The sequence below is a fragment of the Ornithorhynchus anatinus genome, chromosome 16 (assembly GCF_004115215.2).
Source record: "Ornithorhynchus anatinus isolate Pmale09 chromosome 16, mOrnAna1.pri.v4, whole genome shotgun sequence".
Taxonomy (NCBI): Eukaryota; Metazoa; Chordata; class Mammalia; order Monotremata; family Ornithorhynchidae; genus Ornithorhynchus; species Ornithorhynchus anatinus.
The window spans coordinates 34,345,909-34,365,956 of NC_041743.1; the positions used below are offsets into that span (position 1 = coordinate 34,345,909).

At 46.5% G+C, this 20,048-nt stretch overlaps 1 protein-coding gene across 1 annotated transcript in view; it reads left to right on the top strand.

The window, feature by feature from the left end:
* The first annotated feature begins 1,591 nt into the window (after nucleotides 1–1,591).
* Nucleotides 1,592–20,048, top strand: part of NT5C2 (5'-nucleotidase, cytosolic II) — a 75,381-nt gene continuing 56,924 nt past the window's right edge. Inside the window, exon 1 of the mRNA XM_029080836.2 lies at nucleotides 1,592–1,648. The gene's annotated coding sequence lies outside the window, so the exon portion shown is untranslated. The remainder of the gene's footprint in view (nucleotides 1,649–20,048) is intronic.

A 20,048-nucleotide genomic window follows, 5' to 3' on the forward strand; every position in this document is an offset into this window, starting at 1 on the left:
TGAGCGCTTACTATGTGCAGAGCCCTGGACTAAGCGCTAGGAATGGACCATTCGGCCCATGAAGACCTGCAGAATGGAAGCCCCCCGTGGGACCACCCGATGACCTTGTATCCCCCCCAGCGCTTAGAACAGTGCTTGGCACATAGTAAGCGCTTCCCAGCTGTGCCACTTGTCAGCTGAGTGACTGTGGGCAAGTCACGCATGGTGGAAAGAGCATGGGCTTTGGAGTCAGGGCTCATGAGTTCGAATCCCAGCTCTGCCACTTGTCGGCTGTGTGACTGTGGGCAAGTCACTTCACTTCTCTGTGCCTCAGTTCCCTCATCTGTAAAATGGGGATTAAGACTGTGAGCCCCATGTGGGACAACCTGATTCCCCTATGTCTACCCCAGCGCTTAGAACAGTGCTCGGCACACAGTAAGCGCTTAACAAATACCAACATTATTATTCTCTGGGCCTCAGTGACCTCATCTGGAAAATGGGGATTATTATTATTATATTAATAATATAATTAATATATTATTATTATATTAATAATAATGTTGGTATTTGTTAAGCGCTTACTCTGTGCAGAGCACTGTGCTAAGCGCTGGGGGAGATAAGGGTTATCAGGTTGTGCCACGGGGGGCTCCCAGTCTTCATCCCCATTTTACAGATGAGGGAACTAAGGCCCAGAGAAGTGAAGTGACTTGCCCACGGTCCCCCAGCTGCCAAGGGGCAGAGCCGGGATTCGAACCCATGACCTCTGACTCCCCAGCCCGGGCTCTTTCCACCGAGCCACGAAGTGCCTTGCTTGCCCACAGTCAGCCCGCTGCCCTGTTTCCCCCAGCGCTTAGAACAGTGCTCTGCACATAGGAAGCGCTTACCAAAGACCAGCATTATTAAGTCACTTCACTTCTCTGGGCCTCAGTTACCCCGTCTGTCAAATGGGGATGAAGCCTGGGCGCCTCCCCCAGCGCTTAGCACGGTGCTCTGCACAGAGCAAGCGCTTCACAAATACCAACATTTGTGACTGTGGGCGAGTCCCTTCACTTCTCTGGGCCTCAGTTCCCTCATCTGTCAAATGGGGATGAAGACTGGGAGCCCCACGTGGGACCCCCCTGATCACCTTGTATCCCCCCCAGCGCTTAGAACAGTGCTCTGCCCATAGGAAGCGCTTAACAAATAAAACAAATACCAACATTATTATTATTATTATTATCAACAAATACCAATATTCTTCTTCTTCTGATCGTAAGCGCTCAAGAAACACGATTGAGACTGAGCGACTGAGGAGGTTCCCCCTCCTCTCCTCTCCCTCCCCGGTGGCCCCTTAGGGACGGGGTGAAAAGCGTGAGCGGATCCGGAGGCGCCCAGGGGCGTCGGGGAGCGGCGGGGGGGGGGGGGGAGTGTGCGGCTGGGATCGGGGACGCTCTTTTGTCCCGGTCCCTAGGGCGGCCCGGCGGCGGGGAGGGCGGGGCCGAGGGGGGAGGGCGAAGCGGATTGGCGGAGGCGGGGGGCGGGCCGGGCGCTGATTGGACGGAAGGGGGGAAGGGGGCGGGGCCGGGGAGGGGGAGGCGAGGGGAGGGGGGAGGAGGAGGAGGAGGAGGAGGGAGGAGCGGGCGGCGCTGCGGCAGTTGCGCGCTGGCATCGCTTCTGAGCGGAGGCGGCGGTGAGTGCCGGGGAGGCCCCGCGGGGACCTGCCTTCTCCTTCTTCCTCTTCTTCTCCTTTTCCTCCCTCTCCTGGCCCCCCTGCTGCCGGTCCTGCCAGTCCTTCCCCCCCCCTCCCCCCCAGAAGCGGCGTGGTTCAGTGGCAAGAGCCCGGGCTTGGGAGTCAGAGGTCATGAGTTAATAATAATGTTGGTATTTGTTAAGCGCTTACTATGTGCAGAGCGCTGTTCTAAGCGCTGGGGTAGACACAGGGGAATCAGGTTGTCCCACGTGGGGCTCACAGTCTTCATCCCCATTTTACAGATGAGGGAACTGAGGCACAGAGAAGTTAAGTGACTGGCCCACAGTCACCCAGCTGACAAGTGGCAGAGCTGGGATTCGAACTCATGAGCCCTGACTCCAAAGCCCGTGCTCTTTCCACTGCGCCACGCTGCTTCTCTGAGTTCGAACCCCGCCGCTGCCCCTTGTCAGCCGGGTGACTGTGGGCGAGTCACTTCTCTGGGCCTCAGTGGCCTCGTCTGGAAAATGGGGATGAAGACTGGGAGCCCCACGTGGGACCACCTGATTCCCCCGTGTCTCCCCCAGCGCTCAGCACATAGTAAGCGCTTCACAAATACCAACGTTATTACTATTGAATGAATAATAGTATTCATTCAATATTCAGAGAAGCAGCGTGGCTCAGTGGCAAGAGCCCGGGCTTGGGAGTCAGAGGTCATGGGTTCGAATCCCGCCGCTGCCCCTTGTCAGATGGGTGACTGTGGGCGAGTCACTTCTCTGGGCCTCAGTGGCCTCATCTGGAAAATGGGGATGAAGCCTGGGAGCCCCACGTGGGATCACCTGATTCCCCTGTGTCTACCCCAGCGCTTAGAACAGTGCTCTGCACAGAGTAAGCACTTAACCGATACCAACATTATTATTAATCCCAGCTCTGCCACTTGTCAGCTGTGTGACTGTGGGCAAGTCACTTCACTTCTCTGGGCCTCAGTGACCTCATCTGGAAAATGGGGATTAACTGTGAGCCTCACGTGGGACAACCTGATTACCTCATATCTCCCCCAGCGCTTAGGACAGTGCTCTGCACATAGTAAGTGCTTAACAAATACCAACATTATTATTAATCCCAGCTCTGCCACTTGTCAGCTGTGTGACTGTGGGCAAGTCACTTCACTTCTCTGGGCCTCAGTGACCTCATCTGGAAAATGGGGATTAACCGTGAGCCTCATGTGGGACAACCTGATTACCTTATATCTCCCCCAGCGCTTAGGACAGTGCTCTGCACATAGTAAGCACTTAACCAATACCAACATTATTATTATTAGGCCGGGCTCCTCCCCCTCTCTCTATAATAAGCTTGGTATTGGTTAAGCGCCTACTATGTGCAGAGCACTGTGCTGAGCGCTGGGAGAGAGACAGGGTCATCAGGTTGTCCCACCTGAGGCTCCCAGTCTTCATCTCCATTTTAATAATAATGTTGGTATTGGTTAAGCCCCTACTATGTGCAGAGCACTGTGCTGAGCGCTGGGGGAGAGACAGAGTCATCAGGTGGTCCCACATGAGGCTCCCAGTCTTCATCCCCATTTAAGTAATAATAACGCTAGTATTTGTTAAGCGCTTACTATGTGCTGAGCACTGGGGGAGAGACAGGGTCATCAGGTTGTCCCCCGTGAGGCTCACAGTCTTCATCCTCATTTTAATAATAATAATAATAATGTTGGTATTTGTTAAGTGCTTACTATGTGCCAAGCACTGTGCTGAGCGCTGTGCTGAGCGCTGGGGTGGAGACAGAGTAATCAAGTTGTCCCACATGAGGCTCACAGTCTTTATCCCCATTTTAATAGTAATAATAATGTTGGTATTTGTTAAGCGCTGACTATGTGCCGAGCACTGTGCTGAGCACTGGGGAGATAGAGTCATCAGGTTGTCCCCCGTGAGGCTCACAGTCTTCATCCCCATTTTACAGATGAGGGAACTGAGGCACAGAGAAGTTAAGTGACATGTGCACAGTCACCCAGCTGACAAGGGGCAGAGCTGGGATTCGAACCCATGACCTCCGACTCCCAAGCCCGGGCTCTTTCCACTGAGCCACGCTGCTTCAGTAGGGGAACAGGGCAGGGAGGGGAGGGGCCCCTTGCACCCCTTTCCCCTTCGTGTTAATAATGACGATGGCATTTGTTAAGTGCTTACAATGTGCGAAGCACTCTTCTGAGCACCGGTGGGGAGATGTTAGCTCATTGAGGCACCTCGTACCCCTCAACCCCCCACTCCGTGAGTAAGTTAAGAGTTACGCAGGAATTGGCAACTCTCCCCTCTCCATTTCCTGCCAGCTCTAGGTTGAGCTTCCTTTCCTTCTTCAGAGGTCGTGGGTTCTAATCCCGGCTCCGCCACTTGTCTGCTGGGTGACCTTGGGCAAGTCACTTCACTTCTCTGAGCCTCAGTTACCTCATCTGCAAAAATGGGGATTAAAAAATGTGAGCCCCACGTGGGACAATCTGATTATCCTGTATCTACCCCAGCACTTAGAACAGTGCTCTGCACATAGTAAGCGCTTAAATACCAACATTCTTCTTCTTCTTTCTGGAGACAGCCCATCACCTTTTGTTGTTGTCGTCGTCGTTGATTTATGCGGTTCTGCGTGACACGAACATTATGATGGCTTGTCAGATGGCCGTTTGTTCCCCTCCTCTCTCTCCCCGGACCTCCAGAACCCATGAGGGTTGAGGAAGAGAGACGTAGATGATCCCCGTGATGCAGTTGCCTTGGCATCACGCCAGTCACAGATCCCCCTCCGTCCATGCCGGCCTCTAGCTTTGAAACAGTAGGTCGAGGTGAAGACCAACCTCATCGCCGGGTTTTTGTCGAGCGGTTCCCGCAGGCTGGAGGGTTGCAAGTGTTTATCTTCGTGGGACTGAAATTCTCGTAATTTGCTAGGCCTTGGTCCCCGTTGCAGAAGTTTTGGGGTCTCTGCGGTTGGACCACGTGTACTCCACACTGTCCCTGCACTCGTTTCGTATTTCAAGGCAGCCGAAGCCAGTGTTGCTGATGCAGAAGAGAACGTGTTGAAACAGTAGGGCCGATGCATGTTGAGAACTTTAGAAGGTGTTAATTATAGCTTTATTATGATAGATTTTTAAGTAGTGCACCGGAGCCTAGCCCCGCAGCAAGCTATCAGCCTGGAATTAAGTTTTACAACGGTGGCTGCCGTCATCAGGTGCAGAAGCAGTTATTTCATTACATTTTGACAGCATCACTCAGTGTTAGGGGTTTCTGCCACGAAACCGTAGACTCTCAAGCTCACCCTTTTTTTCCATTTCAGGATTCTGTTACTCCTTAAAAATTTACTTTTGACCCAAATGTTACCCAGGAGTTTTGAAGGGTGAGAATGGGCATGGGTTTAAATGGTAAAAAGTGCCCGTAAGCCGGGTAAAACACAGCAGTCGGCTAGTTCGTGGCAACTAGTGTTTGGTATAGTACTCTGCACATAGTAAGCGCTCAATAAATACGATCGAATGAATGAACTAGTGATCTTAAGGCATCAGTCATCCTGGGGTTTGTGTTCCTTAAGAAATTACGGTGGGCAGTTCTTAGACTCCCATACTATTCTCAGTGCCACCAACCTCCTGGTCTCACTCCTGTCGCAGTTCTCCCCTTAAGGAGAATACTCACTTGATAGTACATTGAACCTTGTTAGCCCGGCTCAGCTTATAATATGATCTGCCTTATGAACTGTGCACCAATGACAGATCACACTGATTTATGAGAAATAGTCACAGTTCATTCTTGAGAAGATTCTTTAGGAAAAGGTTGGATCAGAAAGAAACATTCTTCATTAGAAAATGAAGGCAAAGTCCACACCCAACAGTCTTGAAGAGTTCCGGGGTCTGGTAATTTTTTAGAACAGGAAAATCTATTGGTTGAAATCCTCCTGAGTTAAGTAATGATTGAAGCTCCAAATTTGAAACAGTTGTGGGATTCCTGTGAGAAACAGACTCAGCCTCAGAGTAGCTAGTGAATGAGTCTCAAAGCACAACTGCCATCTTTTCAAACTTTCTCAAGGCGGAAACTCGAGAGACTGAACAGCCTTGCAGAGTGAACCACTCTTTCATCGCTCCTAAGTGGCCTCTCTGAAACTGGGGAGGTTTGCCAGGCTGAGAGATAAGAAACCTGCTCGAGCAGGGTCTGGCTTGGGAGTAGAAGACTGAGGTACTGGCGACGGAAATCTGATGCCCTTCCTCAGCAGTGAGCTTCCTTGCTATTGACAGTATCCTCAATTGCAAATGCCTAAGATAATAGGTTTTTACCTCCTGCTTCTGGCCCAGTTTATGTACGCTTTGCATTTACAGCTTCCTCTAGTTTACCTCTGCTGCTGTCATCAGCATGGACGACAATTCTCAGCACCTGTGGTCAGAGTCCTCTTTCTCTTCTAGAGGTTACAAAGAGGGTACTTGGATCGCTTGGACTTGTAGTAGCACAGTGATGGGGACATTTTGGAAGTGCCTATAAAATGTCTAGGCCCTGTGTTTGGTTTAGATGGAGGTTTTTTGTTTTTGTTCTGTCTTGAGTCTTAAGTAAAGACTTTACCCAGTCAGTCTTGTGCATTGCAAACATGTCATAAGTAGGGAAAGTTATTCACGCATTGGGCAAACTTTCAAATATGTAAATCATGACTAGGCATGAAAAAGTAGAGCAGTATGGGAATGTGAATCTCATAGGGGTCCTACAGCTAAGAGGGAAAGCTGCTGGAGGAGAGAACAGTGAGTGGGGAGGGGAAGTTCGGAGTTCATTCACGGCCCCATCTTGACATTTTGAAGATTTGATTTCTCCTAAAGTTTAGCTGTCAAGTTTAAATACTCTAATAATTTTGCATGTCAAGCATTTTCAAGAAGTAAAAGCATCTCTTGGAAGTACCTCAGAATAGGTGAGGGGGAAACAGTCGCTATGATAGCAGCACTTGCTGCTCTTGAAAGTTTGTGTTTAGAGTAGAAACCCACTGAGGTCAAGGATCTCGTTATTTGCATCTTTCGGATTATTCTCCAAGGTCCTCCTCTGTAATATCCAGACTGTAAGCTCGCTGTGGGCCGGGAACACGTTCACTAAATCTGTTGTATTATACTCTCCCAAACACTGAGTATAGTGCTCTGCTCGTAGCAAGTGCTCCGTAAATATAACCGATTAATTAGTACACACTTGCACTCCAAAGACTCCGCTTGATATTGATATGCTTCTTGCCTGACTAGGGCAGAACTCCAGGGAGCCCAGCAAAAACCAGAGTGGCAGCATCTGGAACAGGTGAATTGAGGAACCATCCCCTGTTGCTTGCCTTGGGCATAGGTGGTGGCAGAATGGGTGGTTTCTCATTTCACCTGCCCTGGCTGCTTTTGCTTTATACCTTGGCACTGCCTCCGTGGCGGGGAAGGGAAGAGAGAGAAAGAAAAGAAAAAGAGAGCCTGACCCTGGGTGGGCGTTGGAGGCTGCGACAGCAGCATGTGAGGGAAGCGTGCTTCCCGGGGAAACCTTGAGACCAGAGAATTCAGTTTTGAATAATTTGAACCAACTGGGTTTAGAAAAGTAGGGCATGGGTATATTATTCAAATTATAAGTCAGTAAAGAGAAGTTTAGTCTTCTTGGGCATTTGACTCATTTTCTAGTTATGGCATTGTTTTAGTGTGTATTATGATACACAAATATCCCTTGTAATAATTGTACTCTGTTGTAATAATTCTACTGTAGATGTGACAGCTTTAATGCCGTAAGTATATGCGTTGATACCTCTTTCCCGTCTTCAGAGCTCTATTAAAATCATATCTCCTCCAAGAAGCTTTCCTAACTTCTCATTTCTCCACTCTATTCTCCCTCCTTTTTGCATCTCCTACGCATTTGTGTCTGTACCCCTTAAGCACTTTGATACTCACTCCACCTTCACCCCACAGCATTTATGTACTTGTCCTTATACTCTGCAGATTCCCCCATCTATAATTTATTTTCCTTCTGTCTCCTCCACTAGATTGTAACTCTTTTAGGTGGAATCATGTATTCCAACTTGCACTGTACTCTCCAAAGTGGTTAGTACAGTGCCCTGCACACAGTAAGCACTCAATAAATACCGCTGATTGATGATAAGTAGACACAGTATGAGAAGTGGAGCAATTGTAAAGGATTATATATTTGCAGCATTTGAAGGACCATTATAGGGTGACAATAATTTCTGTTGCTTTCTATTACTGTGTCCCCCAGCTACAGTCAAAAAGGGTGAAAACCACAGAAAGAACAATGAACTGGGCAGGAGCTGATAATGCTGAATTGATCAAATGACCAGCTCAGCTCCTGTGGGAAGAAGGAACACAGTCATTCCATCCCCCTGTTGCCTCGCCTGGGGCAAAGTAGAAATGAAATACACATCCGGCCTGCTGTCATAAAGTACTTGAAATGAGTCATTTTTGAAAAAGTTTATTGTATTTAGTGAAAGCCAAAGAATATGGTTTCAACTTCACATAATTAGTTCTATTGTGTACCTTTATAGCTTGGATGGTCCTTGCGTGTCATTATGAAAGAACTGTTATCCTACTCATAATTTCTCATCCTGGGACCTATTATTGCACTTGATTTCTTTTCTTTGAGCTATTATTTATGTATAACGATGGCTGAGAATGCATAAGGCTTACCTAAAGGCTCCCGGGGAAAAACAGGACAGATTCTGGGTTTCATGTTGGGGCTGATAATACCTGACTCGTTAGGCAGCAAACGTAAAGGGGATGGAATGCTTGTTCTTTTTGTGGCATTTCGGTATGGAAGGAACCCATGGTGTTAGGAAGACCTGGTGAGGTGCCGTATTTGCTGCTCTGAGTAGACCTCCATATCTTTGGCACATTGACTTTTCCTGGATAAACTAGAATGGCAGGGTTTCAGGAACCTAGTTTGGGCCACAGACTTGTTGGGAGGGATCTGAGCCGGGCTAATCATGGGGCCCTTTCAGGACTAGGGCACTTGTGGACATTCCCTCTCCCTGTCACACCGATGGCCTCCAAGAGTGAGACCCCAGGATTTTGGTTCAGTGTGGACCTTTCTGGGATTCTTCCAGCCCATTTGAAATCTGGTGGCTTCCCCAGACTGGCCCAGCCCTGGAGGAGAGGAGGTGTTCCTTGAATGGGGAGCTAGTCTGTCTGTGACCAGGGTGTCCCTGGCTCCCAGGCAGGCCCTCACCCCGAAAACCCATCCCTGACACTGCCATCACGGGCCAGCGTGGTGGCTCAGAAGCAGACTGAATCTCCTCCTCCTCGGAGCCCATAGTGGCAGAGTAGTTAAATGAAATGTCATCTCAGCATTTCATCATGTTTCCAACTGCTTCAGGGAGACCGCTGTCTTTATCTTCCTCCAAGAATGCTGTTGCCACTTCCACTGGACCATTGTCCCGAACTGGGAATGACGTTGTTTATGCTAATAATAGCTTGGTCTTTTGACGCTCCCGGAAGTCCATTTGATTGACTTGAAAGTTTATCTGATTGACTTTAGAGGAGCCAGTAGCTCTGCTACTCCCCCTGCTCTGCCCCCCGCCCCCCTAGTCTGTCTGAACTCTGGAGGTATCCCAAAGTCCCCCCTACCCTTTGAAGTGGGCTGCAGGGAGGGAGAAAGGCTCCCTAGGCTTTGATGAGTGAGTGAACCTATCTTGAGTGCCCGAAGGAGGCTTAGAAGTGAGACTAGCAGTTCGTGGCACCAGAAATGTTAGTCCCGTTGGCATAGCTCAGGTTTTCTTCAAAATTCGGTCTCCCCCTTTCAAATTAAGGCGAAACCCAGAATTCTCTATAGGCATGTATTACTGAAAATAACCGGCACCATCGAGGTTCTGCCAATTATCATATTGCTAAACACTTCTGAAGTGCCCAGTTAGAGTGCATCTGTTCAGTAAGTAAAGCAAAGTAGTGTCATTGGCAGGAGAACGCAATCTTTTCTGCGAAGCTTTAAAACTCTAGGGACCGGCAGAAGAGTTAAAAAAAAAATTTCCAGTCTGTTGCAACTTCAGACTAGTTAGGTGCATGTTGACTCTTGAAATGGAACAAGGAATTGCCAAGGCAACAGGTTCAGAGTTTCTCATTCGGCAACATCTCCCCTCAACTATGTTGTTTTCCGTGAGAGAACAGGAAGCCTTTTGTTCTGTGGCTCGATGTTGAAATATTCGCAAAATAGTATTAGTCCTTTGATTAATCAAGTCAAGAATCTTATGCTTCACTGTTCAGAAGTAAGTATCACTAAGAAGAGTATTCTAAAGCGTTAGAAGAAGACTGGGCAATACATTTGCATTTCCAGACTGACGTGACCTGAATTTTTGATCTGGCCAGTGAGAAAATGCCAGGTGCAAAGAGATTCTGTTCCAGTCATCCTCAGCTGATTGTGATGTGTAAACATAATGTAAGTTGGAGCAAGTGAAAACTTTACTGTGTGTGAATAGTGAAATAAAACCTTGTAGTACAACAAAACAGAAATCAACTGAATGTCTAACAAGAAGCTGTCTAAGGGTTAGAAATAATGCAAGCAGTTCCAGCCGAGTTTAAACATTTCCCTTCTCTGGAAATATTGAAGCACCCTGATTCAACCTTCAGTATCAGAAGGTCTTTTTTGAGCCATTTTTTCTCCCCCAGTAAATATTTATTTTTAAAAATGCCTCTTTTTCCTCTTTCTTTGTTAATTTATATTAGACTGGTGTGGTTTGAGCAGAGGCCAGCCAGCCATGGGCTTCCAAATGCCCGCTTCCTTTCATATATGTTTTTCTTCCCTGGCAGCCTGCTCCAGTAGAGTACAAGTGATGTGTGCTTAAGGCCGTGGGGATTCATGCAGCTGCTGAAGCGTAGCCACATTGACTCTTCGAGGGGGCCAGTGATGATGACCACATGAAAAAATTGTTCATCGACCCTTTAAAAAGTTTAGCCACTCATTTTTCATGGAATAGGGATGATGCATTTAGGTCGTTTTTTGTTTTTTTTCAATTGCACTTAATACAGATTTTGGGGCATTATTTTCAGGTGTGTCTAAAACCCCCCCTCTCAAAAAACAGTTCGAGAAATGACAAATGTTTGTATCCGATTGCCAACTGATAGCGTTTTTGATGTAAAAAAAATCATTGTCCATATCGGCGGTGACTCCTTTGAAAAATATGTACTGTACCTCATTCACAGTGCTAGGTGTTAAACAATTTGCCTATTACCTCTGTGCATATGTGTTCCGTGGGGATGTCATTGAACTGAAATGTTTTTGACTCAGTTCCAGGTGAGTTACTGATGACGCTTGGCCTGAAATAGAAGTTTCAGGAGGCCTCTCTCCTCGTTTTGAAGAGCTTTTGCCAAGGTTACAGCCCACCAGCATCATATTTTCTCTGTAGAGATCGTTTAGAACAGATTCAAAGATGAGTGCTTCCGGGGTCGGGGGAGGAACGCTAGCCGTTCATGTAGTCAGTGAGGTTATCGCGTACAGAGTCCCTGGTTCAGTTGGGAAAGCACTATTACCAGTAACTCATGGTCTGACTAGACTGTAAGCTCCTTGTGGGTAGGGAATATGTCTACCAACTCAGGTATATTGTACTCTCCCAACTACTTAGTACAGCTCTCTGCTCACAGTAAGTGCTCAGTAAATATGATTGACTACCTGTGGCTAGAGGAGCTGTCTAGGCTACTCTTTCAGGGGCAGGAAGACAATTGAGAAGCAGCATGGCCTAGGGGAAGGAGCATGGGTCTGGGAGTCACAAGGACCTGGGTTCTAACCCCGGCTCCACCACTTGCCTGTTGTTGAGGGACCCGGAGAAGGCCACTTAACATTTCTGTGCCTCAGCTACCTCATAAGACTGTGAGCTCTGTGGGGGATATGGACGGTATCCAACCTGATTATCTTGTACCTCCCCCGGGGCTTAGGACATTGCCTGCCTCACATTAAGTGCTTAACAAATATCATTAAAAAATCAATCAGTAGTATTTATTGAGCATATACTGGGTGTAGAGCACTATACTTCATACTTTTATTATTATTAAGTGCCGTTGAGTCGTTTCCGATTCATAGCGACTCCATGGATATACTTTCCCCAGAACATCAGTCCTCTGCCATAATCTGCAACCTATCTAATGGTTCTTACGTTATCACTGTTATGGTCTTTATCCATCTAGCCGCTGATCTGCCTCTTCCATGTTTTCTCTGGACTTTTCCTAGCCTTAATGTTTTCTCCGGAGAATTAGTCCTCCTGATTGTGGCAAAATGTACTAATCTAAGTGTAGTTATTTGGCTTTCCAAAGACCACTTTGGTTTAATTCGCTCTAAAATCCATTTGTTTGTTTTTCAGTCAGTCCATGATATTCGCAAAAGCCTTCTCCAAAACCACATTTCAAAAGAACCGATGTTCTTTCTTTCCTGTTTTTTCTCTGTCCAGCTTTCAGATCCATACATTTGTTTAGGATTATACAATACAACAAAGTTGGTAGATGTCATCTCTGCCCACAGCGAGCTTGCAGTATACAGAGAGACAGTAGAATCTGGTGTGAAATGTATTTACTCATCAAGGTTTCAACAGAATGTGATTGAAACTTGGGCCCCTCCACCTTCTACTCCTTGAAAATCACGGGAATTCCCTTCCAAGCTGTGGCTTCTTTATCTTCATTGCTCTTCTCTTCCCCTTTCCTGCTTCCCATAGGAAGCTTTTGCTCTCCCCTGAGAGCTAGCAAAAGTCTTTGTTAATTGAATTGCTCCCACAGTCAGAGCAGCACTGGAGGCCAGAAGAGAATGACTATTTCTTGCTCCCGATAGTAACAGTCAGAGAAAGAGTCAGACCAAACAAATAAAGCTAAGGGACTGTGGTCAGATTGTCTGGTGTCTATCCCAGTGCTTAGTACAGTGCTTGGCGCTTCTTGCTCCCATTAGAAACAGTCAGAGAAAGTCACACCAAACAAATAAAGCTAAGGGACTGTTTCTGGTCAGATTATGCATATATATAATTCTATTTATTTCTAATGATGCCCGTTTACTTGTTTTGATGTCTGTCTCCCCCTTTCTAGATGTTAAGCCCATTGTGGGCAGGGGTTGTCTCTATTGCTGAATCGTACTTTCCAAGCGCTTAGTACAGTGCTCTGCACACAGTAAGCACTCAATAAATACAACTGAATGAATTACCTTGTGCCTACCCCAGCGCTTAGTACAGTGCTTGGCACAAAGCGTGCATTTAACAGGTACCACAGTCTTAATCCCCATTTTACAGATGAGCTAACTGAGGTCCAGTGAAGTTAAGTGACATGCTCAAGGTCACGTAGAAAAGGGCAGAGCCTGGATTAGAACCCACGTCTTCTGACTCCCAAGCCCATACTCTTGCCACTAGGCCAGGTTGGATGCAAGGAGTTCAGTGAGGAGGCTAAAATAGTACTCTAATTGGGAGATGACAAGAACCTGAACCAGGTGGGCATTTAGATGGAAAAAGTATTTATTGAGCACGTAACATAATGCTGAGCACTGTACTAAAAACTTGGGAGAGCACAGTATAGTATTCCAGTGTCTACTATATGCAGAGCACTGTACTAAGAATTGGGGAGGTTACAGCAGAAGTAAAGGGCAATCTCCATCCCTGAGGAGATTACTGGTCTAATGGGAGAAACCCACATAATAATTTACAAGGCAGGAGGAAAATGTGAATGGAAAGGAGTGGGTGAATAAACAAGTGCCTAAATAGTAAGTACATAAATTGATGTGTAAAGTGCCATGGTGAGGGCAAAAATGCTGAGATTAAAGTTGGACGATGCCATCAGGGAATGCTCTACAAGGAGGAGGGATTTCAGGAGGACTTTGAAGCTGGGGAGGGTTATGCCTCGGTGAATTTGAAGCACCAGGCTGGAGGAAGGGTGGGAGCAGGAGAGTTGTTTGAGGTGTAGTGAGAGGGTGATGTCGAGGAAAAACAATGTGAGCCGGTGGACTGCCTTCAGAGTCAATGGTCAGGAGTTTCTGTTTGACACAGAGGCAAATAAGCAATCGGAGGGTTTTGAAGAGCGGAGAGACATGTGCAGGGGCAACGAGATGGGAAAGATAGGAGAAGTCGGTGTAGGAGGGAAGATGAGTTTGTTTGGGTCTTGTTGAATGTGGGGTGCTAGCAAGTCAGCAGTTAAGAAATGTCCTGGAGGCAAGAGGAAATGCGAGACTATAGCAGGAGAAAGACGAGAGTTCAGGAGAGAGCGATTTGGGAAAGCCAAAGTCAGTCAATCAATCATATCTATTGAGCATTTACTGTGTGCAGATCACTATACTATGTGCTTGGAAGAGTACAATAAAACAGAGTTAGTCGACACATTCCCTGTCCACAAGTCAGAAAGCCGAGCCCTTTGTGGGCAGGGATTGTCTCTCTCTGTTGCTGAATTGTACTTTCCAAGTGCTTAATACAGTGCTCTGCACACAGTAAGTGTTCAATAAATATGATTGAATAAATGAGTGAATAAATAGTACCCTATCCTTCTCTTGCTGTGAGCCCAGAAGTCATTAATTGGCTCCTTGGCTGTTCCCACAGCCTCCCTTTGGGGCTGTACTCGACATCAAGGGAAGAGGTGGGATCACAAATGGCAAAATTCTGAATTGAAATCTGTCTTGTGGGGTGCTCACCTCATCACAGCTTTGGGGTGTGGGGATACCTGAGGTGAGTGGAGGACAGTCAGGTGCCCGAGCACCTGCTTTATGGTGAACTGAAATGGGGCAATCCAAAGAAGGGTGACAAAGGAGACATCTCAAAGATGCGGTGAAGTCGACACAGACAACGTGACATCACGGCCGAAAGCTGGGAGGTAGTTATGGCAGACTGATTTGGTGCACTGCAGCCAAGAAATGCGTAGCTCTTTTTGTGCAGAAGCTCTAAGAGGACTAGAGACAGAAGCAGAAATCAAAAAAGCAGCAGGCCCTGTAAGCACCAAACTTTCATCAGCCCAGGGGAAGGTTTGTGTGGACGCTAGGAGTATTGTGGCAGTTAGCTCTGACCCCATAGGACCTGTGTTCTAATCCCGGCTATGCCGCTTGTCTGCTGTGTGACCTTGGGCAAGACACTTGACTGTGCCTCAGTTACCTCATCTGTAAAATGGAGATTGACTGCGACCCCAATGTGGGACAGGGACTGATTAGCTTGTATCTACCTCAGGGCTTAGTACAGTGCCTGGCACATAGGGAGTGCTTAACAAATACCACAGTTATTATTATTCCTTCAAAAGACTCTTTAGTTCTTGGACTTACCTTCATGGTTTGTGGCTTTATCTTCAAATACAAAGGTCAACTAGATCTGTATGAGAGAAAAGCTTGGGCTTCGGGGTATTAATAATAATTGTGGTTTTTGTTAACCACTTTCTATGTGCTAAGGACTGTACTAAGGACTGGGGTAGATGCAAGATAATTAGGTCCCATATGCGGCTCATGGTCTAAGTAGGAGGGAAAACAGATTTTGAATCCCCATTTTGCAGATGAGGGAACTGAGGCATGCAGAAGTTAAAATGACTTACCCAAGGTGATGCAGCAGAGAAGTAGCAAAGCCAGGATTAGGACCCAGGTCCTCCGACTCCCAGGCCTGTTGCTCTTTCCACTAGGCCACGCTGCCTCTCTAGTAAATAGATCCCTTAGATAGTCAAGAAAGTCAACCACCACCATCTCTGCCCTTCTAAGAAGAGTGACTACTCGAGCTCTGTTTTTTAACAGTGCAGCTGTCCTAGCCCATAATTGCCTGAGCCTTGGGCAGGCCGAGGCCAGCCTTCAGGGGCTGCTCAGGGAGATTGGAACTGATATAGGGGTGCAATTCCAAAAGTTCCACAGATGGATCCCTGAAGCAGGAATAGTTATGTCGGGCCTAATTTCTGTTCCCGACCCTTAGTTTTGCTGGCCGTATTTAGGAGCCTCTGAGGACCATGCATTTCCTGGCAGGTCTGGCTTCCCCAGAGACTGCAGTTGTCTTGGTTGAACACCAGCCAGAGGGTCTAAAAGCAGCTACAGGTGTAACTGAGCCAGAGCTGCCTAGTTGGGGCGGTCTTCCCTACCATCTGGTCCAGCTCTGACCCCATAACTGTTTTGCAGCTGGCTCCCTTTGTGCTTAGGCACCCGTGACCGTATCCTCCCCTCCGGCAGTGATCCTTTCTCTCTCTTTGCATAGAAGTTTAACATCTCCAACAGTCCCCTAGTTTTTAAGCCCTTTTAGGAAGCCCTCTTCTCTCCCTGGAGACTAGTCCTCAGTTCTTTTTTTTCTTCTTCTTTTTTCGCTTTTCTAAGTTATGAAAAATCTGCAACCTTAAGATTCTAGCCTCCTATTTTCTGCTGAGTCAACTCATTTATCCAGCTACTTCTGAAACTGCAAACTCATTGTTATTGAATATTTTACTGTGTTCATTTCAGTTTGCTACTCATCTCCATCCTCCTGTTTCAGTTGCTTCGCTTCCTGTTTCAACAGTTGCAAAGAACTGTTGTGGCTCATAACTTCCTTTTTCAGGGTAGATTTCAGGGTAGTCGCCCCTCTGCAGCGACTCTGGAGGAGTACTTCGGATATTTAGGTCTGAAATGAGATGTTAATGAGATGTACATCACCTTGATTCTATCCATTGCCATTGTTTTAATGAGATGTTCATCCCCTTGATTCTATTTATTGCTATTGTTTTTGTCTGTCTCCCCCGATTAGACTGTAAGCCCGTCACTGGGCAGGGACTGTCTATCTGTTGCCGATTTGTACATTCCAAATGCTTAGTACAGTGCTCTGCACATAGTAAGCGCTCAATAAATACTATTGAATGAATGAAACCTGCTATACAATCGAAAGCCCCTGAGACTTTTCTGTTTCACTTGTTTACTGAAGGTGTAACTCTATAGGCTAGATACACTTTATACACGGAAACAAAGCCTTTTATTATCATAGGGGATGAATCACTTTTATATTAGTTATTTGTTTGGTCTTATAAAACAGAACTATAATTAAGCCTGTGAATATAAGTAGGTTGGCAAATGTTATTTGTAACCCCTTCCGTCCCTTTGTGTGAAATTCAGTTGCATTAGGTACATTGGTTTAGAGGAGTTCAGTGGATTTAGTAATAAGTTTAAAATCCCCAAAGTTAAAATTAGTTTGGCCTCCCCTAACCTCACCTGAACCCAAGACCCAAGCCTCTTTGGAATCTGAAGAAGACTTCAATTTCTTTTTCTGAGGATGTGCCAGGCAAAGGGGATGAAGTTCACATGTGCCCCTCTCTCCTGCTGGGGACTACTTCCCATGGGAGAAAGCCTATTCTGCAATATCTCAACTAAGGTGCTCACTGCCAAGTCTCGTGACTACCAGGCATGGAGATGTATGTGGCATCAATCAGCAGTGACGCTCTATGGGCCGTTTTGCAGAAATCTATCCGAACCTACGCCAATGTAAAGCATTTGTCCTGGGAGCCCCCTAAACTCCCCCACTTGTTTCAGGGCCTTTGTGTACCCCTCCTAGGTTCTAGTGAATTCCGGAGCCATGTCTGGGCCACAGACTCTATGGCAGGAACCAAAATATAGGAAGCCTTGGCCATTATATTGGGTATAAGGGTCCCCAGTGCCATGTCCGTACCGAGTGGGGGACAGACCAGCGGAAAACCGGGCTGCCAAATAAACCAGATAGAGGACTATCCTAATTGCAGTTGTTTGGTGATGGGCCAAAAACTCGGGGGGAAACAAGGATGCTGAGGCTCATCTGAGGTCACTTGAACTTGGCCAAACTTTGTGGGAAGGCCCAGCCTGCCCTGAAACTTGGATTCCTTACACCAAGACCTGCAGGCAGAGCCAGAAATGCTGAGACACTAAGCCTTCTGGAGCTAGAGGAATTGGGCTCAAGGGCAGGGGTCAGCAGGAACACAGGCCATTGGGAAAATGAGCACTGTTTTTTCCTTGTCATTCTTCTTGAAGGTGCGTGATTTTTCTCCCCTTTTCCCGTTTCAAAGTTCTCTTAACCCAGGATACTTATGGGGCCTCAATCTCATCTGTCTTGCTGACGTCTCTTTGCTCACATCCCCCCTCTAGCCTGGAACTCCCTCCCTCTTTGTGCCTGACAGGCCACCATTTTCCCTATCTTCAAAGCCTTGCTAAAATCACATCTCCTCCAAGAGGTCTTCCCTGACTGCCCTTCATTTTTCCACCTATTGGCCCTCCTCCTTTGTTGTCTGTGCACTAGGGTCTGTGCTCCTTGGGCATTTGGATTTTCTCCTCACCCCAACCCTGTAGCACCCTTACGTACTATAATACTCACCCCTCCCCACCCCTCAGAACTACATCCTTATTGCCTGCCATTTCCCCATCCATAGTTTATTTTAATGTCTGCCTCCCCCACTTCACTGTAAGCTCCTCCAGGGCAGGAATCGTGTCTACTGACGCTTAGCGCTTAATACGGTGCTCTGCAAACAATAAACACTCAATAAATACCATTGATTGATTATGGAAGAGCCCAGTTTTGGCCAGAGATCCAGAACCCAGCTTCACCCATCCCAGTCCGAGCCAGAGGTCCTCCCAGCCTTGGTCTTTTCCCTAACCAGTCCAGGCCAGGTCCTGACCAGCCAGACCATCAGCAAGGCTGGATGACCAGAAGCCACGGGGACTTGATTTTGGAAGGTGTTGCCAGGAAGGCTTATGTGCCCAGGCCAACCCCTGAGAGGTTTCCCGAGGGCCTGGGCCAGCTCCCCACAAGACTTCCCGAGGGTATGGGCCAGCCCATACAAGGTTTTCCAAGGATCTGGATCAGCCCCCTAAAAGGCTTACAGAATGCCCAGTCCAGCCCCCTAAAAGGTTTGCTTCAATGACAGAGCCACCAGGACCATCTTGGGAGCTATCTCCTATTTCAACTCTAGAGACTTGCCAAAAAGGCAAGTAAATTAAGCAGGTTTTTTGGGGGTTTTGTTTTTTGCTTAATACAAATTTGGCTTATCAAACCAAGGCAGGCCCATGGTTTCTGATATAAACTACAAAAATGTAAACCCTCCCCCATTGAATTAAAATCTTCTGAAGCAGTGCTAGATAAAGTTTTACTTTCCAAGTTTTGTTGACTTTTTGTTTGCACTTTGAAAGGAATTTAATTTTTCATTGTACTCTTTTGGTGAGTAGGGGAGAGACACTGATAGTGCAACAAGGAATTACTTCGAAGTCTTACTGGAAAATCAAGTGGTTTTAAAATAAGGCTGCAGATTAAAAAATCAATTTCTTAGACTATGTATTGTTTTAGGGCATTGCCAAGTATTTGTGCTAGCATTTAGGAATTCTTTATATACTTTGATTCTTGAGAGGCTGATTAAATTCCACTGGAGAAATGTTTCTGATTGGATTTCAGAAAAAAAGAATGAAAAGATAAGATTAGGATGCTTTGTAATTGTGTCTCCTAATGCTTATATTAAGGACTTTAAACAAATGGAAATAGGAGTTGAACTTCAAATCACCCAAGCAGAAAAATTTAATTAAACAGAATTCAATGTCTTATTCATTTTTATTTTTTCTAATACCCAATATTATTTGAGTTTTCCTGCATTACAAAAGCCCATTTGCAATGAAATTCATAATTATATTTCCTAGTAAAATGATATTTCTGGAATTGTTTTTTATTTGAGATGGGGGAAATTTTTGGATTTGGTGAAATCAATCATTTAGAGGATGCATGGCATAGTGAATCGAGCATAGACCTGGAAGTCAGAAGGTCATGGGTTCTAATTCCGGCTCAACCACTTGTCTGCTGTGTGACCTTAGGCAAGTCACTTCTTCTTTCTGCCTGTTACCTCATCTGAAAAATGGAGATTGAGACTGTGGGCCCCACATGGGACAGGGACTGTGTCCAACTTGATTCACTTGTATCCACCCCAGCGCTTAGTACAGTATCTGGCATATATAAAGTGCTTAGCAAATATCATCATCATCAGGATGAAGTTCTAGGGGAGACCTGCTTGGCCTGAGTAGTCATAGCTCAGGAAATGGTGGTTGGTGGTGGTTGTGACCGTGTAGTTCTCCTTCACCTTTGAAGTGGTAGCTTAGCTCTGCTCACCAGAAATATTCAGGAATCCCCCCTGACTTTATGTCCTTTTTTTTTTCCTTTCCATCCAACATAAAAGCTCCCACAATTTTTTTTAGTGACATGTATATGTAACAGACTGGCAAATAACAGTTCTCTCCATCAGAATTTCACTTCTCAACCGGGATGTTTAGAAATCTTGATTCCTGAAAATGTGTGCTGAACTTTGTTTAAAATGATGTCTTAAGTAGCCAGATGTGTTCCTGGGCCAAGAATCTGGTACAGTCAGGTTGGAGGAGAGTATGCATCCATGTTGTTTGCAGCTCTCGAAATTGGGGACGGCAATGGAAACATGAATCAGAATAGCCTTAGCAAAGGCACTAGTTCAGTAAATCGTTCTGGTATGTTTCTGAAGTCTCTGTGCAAG